This window comes from Saccopteryx leptura, chromosome 3 (assembly GCF_036850995.1).
Source record: "Saccopteryx leptura isolate mSacLep1 chromosome 3, mSacLep1_pri_phased_curated, whole genome shotgun sequence".
Lineage (NCBI taxonomy): Eukaryota > Metazoa > Chordata > Mammalia > Chiroptera > Emballonuridae > Saccopteryx > Saccopteryx leptura.
The window spans coordinates 112,128,076-112,140,100 of NC_089505.1; the positions used below are offsets into that span (position 1 = coordinate 112,128,076).

At 46.3% G+C, this 12,025-nt stretch overlaps 1 non-coding gene across 1 annotated transcript; it reads left to right on the top strand.

Annotated features, from left to right (window-relative positions):
• Positions 1-8,167: 8,167 nt before the first annotated feature.
• LOC136401705 (U1 spliceosomal RNA) lies at positions 8,168-8,331 on the top strand. The gene has a single exon (XR_010750711.1). It is a non-coding gene; the product is annotated as a U1 spliceosomal RNA (small nuclear RNA).
• Positions 8,332-12,025: the final 3,694 nt, after the last annotated feature.

Consider the following 12,025-nt stretch of genomic DNA (forward strand, 5'->3'; position numbering starts at 1 on the left):
AAATGCCAACATTGCCACAGTCTCTCCATTTGTCTCAGAGATGGAGTCCATGCTCTGGTTGTTCTGCAGAGCAATCCCTTTATAGCTCCCTAGCCATTAACTTCATTAAACTTACCCAACCTCTTTCCAAGGAATACCAGCTCTGTCAGAACCACAGAACTGAGGCCAGCCTTAGCTCAATGGCTCCTTCCACAAAAGGGAAATGGGAACCATAGGGCTGGACCTGGGGGAAAGGTTTTCATTAGTGTGCAAATGTAAACCACAAGAAAACGAGTCCTTCAAAGACTCTCCCTGATCACCTGCAGGAGGACGGGTCCCGCTCTGGGCCCTGGCGAAGCAAAGAGACTGAAACCCAGCTCTTGCCCTAGTGCAGCCCTGGGTCAAATGGGGGCTGCAGAACTGTATCAGATCATCCTCAGCAAGGCGATGTGACATCTAAAGGAGATGGGGAATCCAGGATAATTTCGCAAAGAAGAGGAGACAGCCTGACCAGGCGGTGGCGCAGTGGATAGAGCGTCGGACTGGGATGTGGAGGACCCAGGTTCGAGACCCCAAGGTAGCCAGCTTGAGCACGGGCTCATCTGGTTTGAACAAAGCTCAGCAACTTGGACCCAAGGTCGTTGGCTTGAGCAAGGAGTTACTCGGTCTGCTGAAGACCCGCGGTCAAGGCACATATGAGAAAGCAATCAATGAACAACTAAGGTGTCACAACAAAAAACTGATGACTGATGCTTCTCATCTCTCTCCATTCCTGTCTGTCTGTTCCTGTCTGTCCCTCTCTCTGACTCTCTGTCTCTCAAATAAATAAATAAATAAATAAATAAATAAATAAATAAATAAGACATGTGGACTGGGTTTTGAAGGCTGAGTAGGAGTTTGATAAGGGAGGGGTGGCACTTCACGCAGAGGAAATAGCCCTGGCCAAGACAAGGCGTCTGGATCAGCAGGGCAGTGTAGCTGGAACTTGAAGGAGTGGGGGTAGGGGAAGGGCAGGATTGGCAGGAGCTAAAAGAGGAAATGTAGACTAGGGCCAACGGCTGAAGGACTTTATAAGGCAAAGAGTGACAAGGTTTCTTGACTGCAACCTGGGGCTTATGGCTCATTAAAGATGATTTGAAGAAGTGCAACCTCTGGAGTGAGAGACGGAGGTGGGTAGAGAAGGGATTACAAGGCGAGGAAGGGACTTATATCCTTCAGGGCTTTTTATAGCAAGTCTGTATCACTGCTATAATACATTGCTTAGTATTTTAAACTTTCTCAGCTAGGATCACAAATAAGTGACAATGGCTACCATTTATTGAGGACTTATTCTAAAGGCTTTACACACATTATCTTGCTTAATCCTAATGCTAACCCTCTGAGAAGGGACTGTTATCCGCATTTCCCAGAGGAGAAATGGAAGGCCTGGGAGAGAAAGAAACGCTGAAGGTCACCCATGCAAACAGGCTAGAATTTGAACCTGGGTCTGGTAACTCCACAGCCCCCTGGTAATACACACATGACAGGAAGGCAAGTTCATCACTTTCACAGATGCTCTGAGGCCGGGAGACAGAGCAAATACTCAGAACAATAGAGCTGATTCCAACCATCTGGATAGGCTGGCGCCCTGGGCATGGGGCCAGTGTGCCAGGATGGAACATATCGGGTCCAGATGTGAAGTCTTTGACTTGGGAGCAAAGTCCCGCCCAAGAACAGGTGGGAAATATGTGCCCGACTTAGGCCCTGTGCACCTTGCTGGGCCAAGAGGCCATCCCTCCCACGTAGACCTTGGGCCAGGAGAGTCAGGCTGAGAAGTCCTCATCCCATTGGATGCAGGGGGAAGTTGAATGATGGGGGGTGAGCTCCAGACTGTCAGCCCATAGCCTTAGGGAACTCATGCTCCCAGCCTCTACCTTCCTCATCACCATCCCTTGCTGGTGTCTTCTCCAGCGGCTTTGATGAAGCTGGAGCCCAGCCCTGTACCACCCCAACCAAGAGACAGAGCTGAGACAAAATTAGGCTCTTGGGGAGGAAGAAGAACCAACACTGTAATTTCAGGAAATTTCCCTAGGTCAGTGGTTTTTAAGGTTTTTTAAGCTGCCATCCTTTCTCTTTCCACTGAATTTATCTGGAACCCAGTATGTAACCTAGATAAGATAGGAGTGTTTCTGGTTGAAAATCCGCCCCCACCAGGGGTCCCTGAGAGGTCTGAAGGGGTCAGTTGAATACATTGGGAAACCCACTGATCTAGATCACTTTGAAAGGCCCCCAGATCAGAAATGCTATGACCCTCTGATTCCTAGTGAACAATCATTGAGCACTAAATATGCACCAAGCACTAAGCTAAAGGCTTTACCCAAATCCTCTCATTTAATCCTCATCACAAACCTATCACATGGCAGAGACGGACAGCTGTCCACCAAACTCTGCTCTCCCTTTCCTCTAATTAGAATTGAAGCCAGACACATGACTAGACTACATTGCCCAGCTTCCCTTGCAGTGAGGTAAGGGCATGTGGCTAAGTTCTATCCAACAGTCTGTGAGCAAGGGCAATGTGTGTCACTTATAGGCCAGGTTAAGAGAGGGAGTAAACTCCACACTCTTCACCTCCTGCCCTCTGGCAGTTATCGGGACCACCAGAGAGACAGACTGTGGAAGCCTGGTATTGAAATGGTGGGTTTGGATCCCTGAATTTACCCAGTGTGGCAGTGCCCTCTGCTGACTTTGAGCCCACCTCACCTGTGATATCAGGTGAGAGAAACATTCCTACACCATTTGAGCCATTGCAGTATAGATTTCTGTGTGACAGCCTTTCATATCCCCATTTCCTGGAGGAGGAAGGTGAAAGAGCTTAAATAACTCCACAAGATCACCCAGCTGGTGGCAGAATCTGGAGCCATTCAGTCTGATTCTAAAGTCCCAGCCCTCAAACAAGGATACCTCCCAGATGTTATAAACTTAATAATGTCAAAAAACTTGGAACATCCAAAACGTCCTTCAGGAGGTGAATGAATAATAAACCATGGTGCATCCAGACAATGGAATATTATTCAGTGATAAAGAGAAATGAGCTATCGAGCCATGAAAAGACATGAAGGAATCTTCAATGCATGTTTCTAAGGGAAAGACGCCAATCCGAAAAGGCTACACACTGTATGGTTCCAACTAGATGACACTCTGGAAAGGGCAGAACTATGGAGACAGTGGCTGCCAGGTGTTCAGGAGGGGGAAGGAAGAGACAAACAAGTGGAGCACAAAGGATTTTTAGGGCTGTAAAAACTACTCTGTATGATACTGGAACGGTGACGTTTGTCAAAACCCACAGCGTATCCAACACAGAGGGTGAACCCTGGGGCAAACTAAAAAGGCCTTTAGTTAATAGTAATGTATCAGTGCTGGTTCATCAACTGTAACAAATATACCATACCCACTCACACAAGATGTAAGTAGTAGGGAAAACTGTGGGAGTAGGTTTATGGGAACACTCTGTACTTTCCGAGCAACTTTTCTATAAACTTAAAAATAAAGTCTATTAAATATATATACACGCCTGACCTGTGGTGGCACAGTGGATAAAGCGTCGACCTGGAATGCTGAGGTCGCCGGTTCAAAACCCTGGGCTTGCCTGGTCAAGGCACATATGGGAGTTGATGCTTCCTGCTCCTCCTCCCTTCTCTCTCTATCTCTATCTCTCTCTCCTCTCTCTCTCTAATAAAAATTTCTCTAATAAAAATTAATAAATAAAATCTAAAAAAAAAAAGTAAAAAAAAAAATATATATATATACACACAGCTTCAAGAAAAAATAATCACGTATGAAAAAAATAGCATTCTGTACGCCATACGTTTTCATTAGCACCCACTCTATCTTCCCACCCATCTATAATGTGGATACTGTTACTATCCCATCTTTCAGATGAGGCACAGAGAGGCCAAGGATAAAACTCCCATCTGTCTGGCTTCCTACCATCTTCCCTCCTCGAGACCTGCTCCCTCCACCTTCCATGGATGGACGCCTTCACCAAGGCAAGGCGCCAGGTCCCTAGCCCCGAGGAGCCTACAGTTTACAGTGTGCCAGGCCCCTTTTCATATGAGCCATGTTGATGAAGGCTCACAACAGCCCAGTGAGGGAGGCTCCAAGGTCACCTCCAGACTTCCTGCCCAGTGCTCTTTCCTCTGCAGAGCACTTGCTTGGAACAGTTCAGCCCCTGTGTCCCTGCGCCTCCCAACACACACACATACACACATGCCCTTCCACTGTGTCATTTGACCCTCAAACAGACAGGCTTTGGATATCCAGGGGACAAGAGGCCCTTCAGGGCTTATATAAGCTAACATTTCTCATCAAGAACTGAGGGTCATTTGGGGACATTTTTTTTTTCCTAGATATTGTCAAGATCTCCTTCAAAATGCATAACCACACCTGCACATTAGCACAAGGCATCACTTTCTCTGCTCTCTGTAACCCCTGGAGGGGAACTGAAGGAATGTATCAAATTCTTAATTTAAGAAAAAATCCCCAGCGCCTGCATGCGCTGAAAGGGCCATTTCATATGTTGGAGGTGTTAGGCTGACTGAAAAAAATTCTGATTTGACTGCAGTTTCTGGGATGCTGGGCCTCCCCATGAAAAAAGTAACCTGATCCAGCTTTGGCACTTAAAGGACATAAATGCAATCCAGGGACAGCGTGATGTCTGACTGTCAGGGCTGAGGACTATCCACTACCTTTGACAAGGTAAGATGATTCAAAACCTCCCAAGTTTCATTAAACATGCTGACTCCATTCCCCTCTCGTGAGGACACACTGGGGTCCAGAGAGCAATGCTCTGCTCCTGGGAATGAGAGGCCCCAGGCTGTCGTCCTCTTCTTCTTGAAGGGCCCACCAAGGCTCTGGGATTAGACGAGCCTCACCTTTTCCTGGCTGAGTGATCCTGGACATAACAGTAACATCTCTGAGCCTTCATTTTTCTCCTTTTGAAAAGATTGACAAATAATTATAGGATTCAATGAGCTAGTGCAGGTAAAGCAAGTAACACATGAAAATATTCAATACACATTAGTGATTCTGGGATGATATTACTCGAGAGCTAGCCAGATTCTAACCGATGAAAAAAATTGAGGCCCAGCAAGGGGAAGGGACTTGCCCCAGACCACAAACAAGTTGGAAGATCTAGGACTAGAACCTATGTTCCTGTTTATTAGACCAAGGCTTTCTCTACTGCACACACTAGTTGTGTTCTGAGAATATCTTAGAAATATGAAGACCATTCTAACCGCTATGTGAGTGTTCCAGTGGAACCAGGTCTGGGATGAGGAAAGACTAGGATGTCCTATTCCACCAGCCAACCTGGAGTTCCCATTCAGCTCCCCCTAAGGACTGGGATCTGCCTTGGCCCCTCTACAGGAGGAGATGGTTGGGAGGAAGTGAGGAGTGTGGCAGGGAATCATTTATGCCTTGCTTCCTCTGTCCCCACTCCTTCAGAGGCTGGCAAGAGGAGCCTCAGGTTAGTCACTGACTCTCAACCCAACCCCACTCAGCAAATCAGCAGTTGTCACTTTCTGACACTCCATGTCAGAAGTCAGCCCCTTTCTGCCCAGATCCCTCAGTGGGAAGCTCCGATTTTCAGGACTAAAGCAGGCATTGAACCTCTGTGGGCATTCTGCACAGAGGGCTAGAGGCACTCCCTGAATTCTCGCTGCTAATGGAGTGAATTGGGGAAGAGGGTGGGAAGGAGGTGGTATAATGGCTTGGAGAAGACACACCCAGCAGGGTCAGCAGTGAGGCCGGCTCTGGCCATGGCATAGGGGTCATGTTCTGCAAACGGAGGTCATATTCACAGAATTCAAGGCTTCTGGGGCTGGAAATAGATCAGCCCTCTTCCCAAAACTAAGTCCCAGGGTCTAAACAGAGTAGGATCAAACACCCTGGAAACAGTCCCCCAGCTCCCCAAATTCCATAGTCAACATGAGAAAAATGGAGAAATGTTCTCTCGGCCACTGTCAAATAATCTACCCAGACGCGCAGCCTGGTTACTCTTACCCCAGGCTTGGTAGGGCCCTAAGAAAATTGGGAGATCAGCATAGAAGGGAGGCTGTGCACTCTTGGGCCAGAGAACCGATGTACATGCACGACATAATTTGATACAAACACCTGCTCCTCCTCCTTTGATAAGGGGATCTGGAGCAGGAGATGGGAACCTGGGGGACACAGCTGCTGACAGCTGGAAGGACCCACTGAGAACCTGGAGAGAAAGGATAGACTTCTGCAGAGCTCACGAACTTAGAGCACAGGCTGAACATCATTATCTTCCTCATTTCTAAAGCAGAAGGTGTCACACTCTAAAGAAGCTTGCCCTGAAAGAGTATATCCCTCAGCTCTGTTCCTACATGTTGCTACATGTGACTTGTCTAGAAAATGCCTTAGCCTAAATCCCACCATCGCCAATGCTATTTGTCCCAAATCTGAGTAGCTGCAAGTTTATCAAGGCAGCCATAGCTAGAATCACATATTTTCTATACAAGAATGAGCAGTTGCCATATGGGAGATAAATGGTGATGGATAAAGACTTGACTTAGGGAGGGGATATGAACACAGTTCAGTGTACAGAGATGTGTTGTAGAATTGGACATCTGAAATCTGAATAATTATGCTATTCGGTGCTACCCCAATAAATTCAATTTAAAAAAAAAAAAGAGTGGTCTCTAAGTATGCCTGAGCAAAGCACCTACTTGGACTGGGCATAGGAGATTGCATCATTAGAGATTAGTAACCAGTGGGAGCAGATTAAGAACTGTTAATCAATAGGATTATTCCTGAATCTCGCTGTCCATCGGGCATTCCAGCTGTGTTAGTGGGAAAGTGATCTAGAGAGGCCCAGAAAGTTACAAATGCTGAGGGCTGCCTCACACAGTGATCTACTGAGCAGTGCGGACAGGTGATCAGAGACATTTGACAGATGTACCCCATGGCAGATACCTGGGACCACGCCCTGCAGACACTCTTGACACTGAAATCATCCCCCACTGTGCAGTCAGAATCCCATTCTTGTCCACCACCCTCTCTCTCATTATCTTCCTTCTGCAGGTTCAAGCCTTGGTTCATCTGTGACTTAGCTCTGAGCTTTCTGATCAGCACCCCTCTTATACCCAGGATGACTTTTTCCATCTCACTGACGCTACTCATCATGGCTAGATTTACACCTAAGGCAGCAGGTCTCCTTGGCCTCCCCCTCCCCCCCTTGGAGAAACCGAAGACATGCACGATCTCACTGGGGCCTCTTTGTCCAACCAAGTGAGGTGACCAACAAGGGTCCAGGGTTTTGCAGTTTTCATCTCCATGTGACCCACCTTTGGAAGGAATCACCACTCAGTCGCCTGGAGAAACCGAGTGCATCCACAGTGGGACTGTGAAGGGGGAGCTGGTGGAGGGTGGTGCGGAGCCAGTATCTCCGCGTGGCTCTAACCCCGGAGTCTGCAGCCCTGTGTCTGGTGGTGAGTCCGGGCCACCACTGGTCAATGGGCAGCCAGAGAGAAGAGCTGGACCGAGGCAGTGAGGGGTCAGGACAAGCTAAAACCTGCTGGGCATCTCGACATCTGTCACTCCCTCTGACTGCGATGACCCTCTAAGAGTAATGGTGGCTGTGTCCCTTCCACCTTGCAATTGCATGTGGCTTTCTCTTTGGCCAACTCTAATCATGGTCCACACAGGAAAGGGTACACTCAGATTAACCAGCTGCACTCAGTGCAAACCACCATAACCAGTGCACGTATGGGGACAACAGGGCAGAAGGTCTGAAGTCAGGGCTACCTTGACAATGCGGGGAAGTGTGCCCTCCAGACATGGCAGGGGCCTCACCCTTTCGACAGACTTGTTTTAAGTAGCTCCAAAAAAGTTAGACCTAAGGAAGACAGTGCGGGGCCTTCAAAAGTCAAACAAACCTTCTTGGCTCCCTGTCCCTCCACTTTATAGCTGTGTGAGTTTGAACAAGTTGCTCAAGTTTTCTGAACTTCAACAATATCTCTATCATTAAGATATGAAATAATAACCCCAGCTTCATGAAGTTTTACCTGGCACCAGGGTTAGTACTCATTACACTCCATTTCCCTTTCTCTCAATTCCAATGAGTGGCTATGCCTGACACAGAGATAGGCCAGGTGTATGATGAAGGCACTCAAAAATAGCTGCTTGCATACTTACCTGGCAGGGGAGATACCATGATCACGAAGGTGGTTTTCCCAGGGCGAGGCTTACTCATTGCACTCCGAGTGTGCTGACCCCTGCGATTTCCCCAAATGTGGGAAACTAGACTGCATAATTTGTGGTAGTGGGGGACTGCGTTCACGCTCTCCCCTGTATAAAAAAAAAAGTTAATGCCCTGGCCGGTTGGTAGAGTGTCGGCCTGGTGTGCAGAAGTACCGGGTTCAATTCCCGGCCAGGGCACACAGGAGAAGTGCCCATCTGCTTCTCCACCCCTCCCCCTCTCCTTCCTCTCTGTCTCTCTCTTCCCTTCCCGCAGAGAGGCTCCATTGGAGCAAAGATGGCCCGGGCGCTGGGGATGGCTCCTTGGCCTCTGCCCCAGGCGCTAGAGTGGCTCTGGTCGCAACAGAGCAACGCCCCGGAGGGGCAGAGCATTGCCCCCTGGTGGGCAGAGCGTCGCCCCCTGGTGGGCGTGCCGGGTGGATCCCGGTCAGGCGCATGCGGGAGTCTGTCTGACTGTCTCTCCCCATTTCCAGCTTCAGAAAAATACAAAAAAAAAAAAAAAGTTAAAAAAAAATAGCTGCTTGCCCCAGCTGGAAGCTCAGTTGATTAGAGCATCGTCCCAAGTGCAAAGGTTTCCAGTTCAATCCCCCGGTCATGGCACATACAGGAACTGCTCAACGTTCCTGTCTCTCTCGCTCTCTCCCTTCCTCTCTCTAAAATCAATTTTTTTAAAAAGCATTAAAAAAATTTTTTTTAATATTTCTGCTTAATTGAACCAATCACAGGGAAGTAGACTCTGGATGAACTGAGGGAGAGCTAGCACCAAAACCATCCAATCCTGGCAAAGGTTCCCCTTGGGGTAGGTGCTTCCCATCATTCAAGGTATGCAAGCCCATTGGAAGTCAATTCGACTAGATGAGTTCTAAAGATACCTATAGCTCCAATAAATTATGATTCTACAAAAGGTTCAATGGGTTTATTGATGGGAGATAGATATAGATATAGATAGATAGATAGATAGATAGATAGATAGATAGATAGATAGATAATGGGAGAAATATTTTTCCCATTAATTTCAGAAATGTTACTTATATAAGAAATGTTTATTATAAAATGCCAACTTCATTCACAGCTCAAGGGATAATACACTGACACAAGCTTTCTGAAGGGCAATTTGGCACAATGTATCAAAACCCTTCAAAATATTCATACCTCTTGACCCTGTGAGAATTGGTCCCATAGAAGTAATCTGCAATGTGCCTAGAGAGGTACGTGTAAGAATATGGCTTCTTATTTATAATAGCATAAAAAAGTGGAAATAATTGAGCGGGCTAACAATAGAGGAATGATTAAATAAATTAGGGCACAGCCAAAAGATGTTAAACTGTGTTTCTATTAATCCTGTCTTTAAAAAAAAAAAGTCACCTATCCAAATATAACATGAGGATTTTTCCCACAATTATCCTTTAGAAAAAAGAAAATCTCTTTAAATTCAAGTTCTTACAAAGAGTCTCCTGTTAAGTGTACCCTCTCTCTGTTATTTTACTTTAAAAAACAAATTACTGTTTGGGGAAATCACATTAGTCCTCCCTGACCTCAATCAATGCTCGTTTGCACCTCCCGGAATTGGAGAAAAGGAAGCAGAGAAATTTAACAGGGATTTGGTAATTATTCTTGGGGTTACAACCTCACAATGGCAAGTGTTGGCTGTCATTGTAAACAAGCCTTTAAATATCACTTTTAAAAGCAATACAGTAAGTGGTTATGTTGTAAAGATCACTACTACACACTTACAGAACAAATAAAACGACTGTCCTAATGTTATGCAAATAGGTACTTGTGGCTTGGAATACAATTTCCAGACACAACCTCATACACAGATTCTAAGAATGTTGCATCTCAGTCTCAAGCAAGTTAGATGAGAAGGACTATGACATGCTCAGGACCACAGCAGTGGGTCATTCCCAAAGCAGCCCCGGGGGCGATGCAGGGGCAGAGGTCCAGGGTATGGGTAGAGCCTGTTACAGTGTGAAAGAGGAAAAAAACACACCTATCGGAGTTTAACGTATTTCATATAAATTAAACATTACAAGTAAGCATTTGATGATTTCCCTAAATATTTGTATATTCAATGTGGCCTCAAAACTTTTTTATTGAATCTCCCACTTGGGAGAATTGGGCTCTTATGGTCTTGGTTAACATAGATTTAGACCCATGTGATATATAGTGATAAAAATATATATATCTATGGAATAGAAAACATGAAATTGCCCTGGCCAGATAGCTCAGCTCATTAGAGCATCGTCCGGAAGCACAGAGGTTGCCAGTTTAATCCCCAGTCAGGGCACATACATGAACAGATCAATGTTCCTCTCTCTCTCTCTCTCTCTCTCTCTCTCTCTCTCTCTCTCTCCCCTTCTCTCTCTCTCTCCCTCCCTCCCTTTTTCTCTTGCTAAAAATCAATAAATAATGTGGAGGGAAAAAGAAAACATAAATCAAAAATGTTCTAGTACAGTTTCAATTTTGTTTAAACACACAAATACACACAAAACTAGGACAAAGAAAAAAAGACTAGAAAGAACTATACCAAAATGTTAACAACAATTATATCTAGCCCTGGCCGAACAGCTCGGTTGGTTAGAGCACCATCCCTAAGCTCAGAGGTTGCCGGTTCGATCCCTGGTCAGGGCACATACAGGAACACATCATGTTCCTGTCTCTCTCCCTTCCTCTCTTGCTAAAATAAATAAATAAAAAATTTTAAAAACAACTATCCCTGGAGGTAAGATTATCAAGCATATAAGGTTTTTTCAAGTTTTTTTAATAGATAAATTAATGTTTTAATCAAGGGAAATAAAGTCTTTTGTAAAAGTGCCTCCCTTCTTAGATTCTCCCTTGGGGCTATTAGAATATTTATTGTTTGTCCCTTTTCATTCCCTAATCTTCTGGGAACAGCGCTCTATGCCAGGGTGAAAGACTGATGGAAACGTATGACTGACAGCGAGAGATGTGCCTGACACAATAATGAGGGGCGGCAGACTACTAAGCAATGTCAGTAACGTGTATGTGGTATGATTCCCCCTGCCAGAAGAGAGGTGGGGGAGGGGAGGGAAATAGAAAGAGTGTGGTGGTGTATATGACATATATGTTTTCATAGGCATAAAAGGAAACCCACCAAGCCGCTAAACAGCTACCCAGGGTGGAGTGATGCTACGCTCCTCTGTAGTGTTCATTTTTTTTGTTTGTGCAGTACACGTTTATAATAGGATGTGATCACTTTTTGCTGATTCTACTGAAATGGGGGAATGCTGAGAGCAACTCCCATCCATTTGCATGGCTTCACTGCTCTGCAAAAGAAAAAGAATAATAGCCAGTATTTTCCTAGACCCCCCCCAAGTCTGTGGGGTGCAGAGGAGTCTGCAGTCGCAGCAACAAGGGGCATTTCCGAGGCTCTGACCCCATTGTTTACTACAGGACTTCCAATCCCGAGAGCGCAGAGACAGCTGAGCTCGGGGAGCTGCTGGCTGAGTGTATCCTGCAGCCCGGGACCATGCCAAGTGCTTTCCACGCATTAGCTGGTTAACACTGACCACAGCCTCCAATCCATGTTACAGGTGGAGAAACTGAGGCATTGAGAGGTTGAGGTTACACAGCTTGTCAGTGACAGCTGAGACTGGACCCCAGGAAACCTGGGCACCCCATGGGCGACTCATGTGTGCCACAAAGACATCCTTCAGCTGCCTGGCTAACATCTGCTGTTTTCCCCCATTTGTGATCTGGTCTCATCGGTCACCAAGGCCTTTGCTGCCCACTGAGCCAAGGAAGCTAGCCACGCCACTTTGGCAGC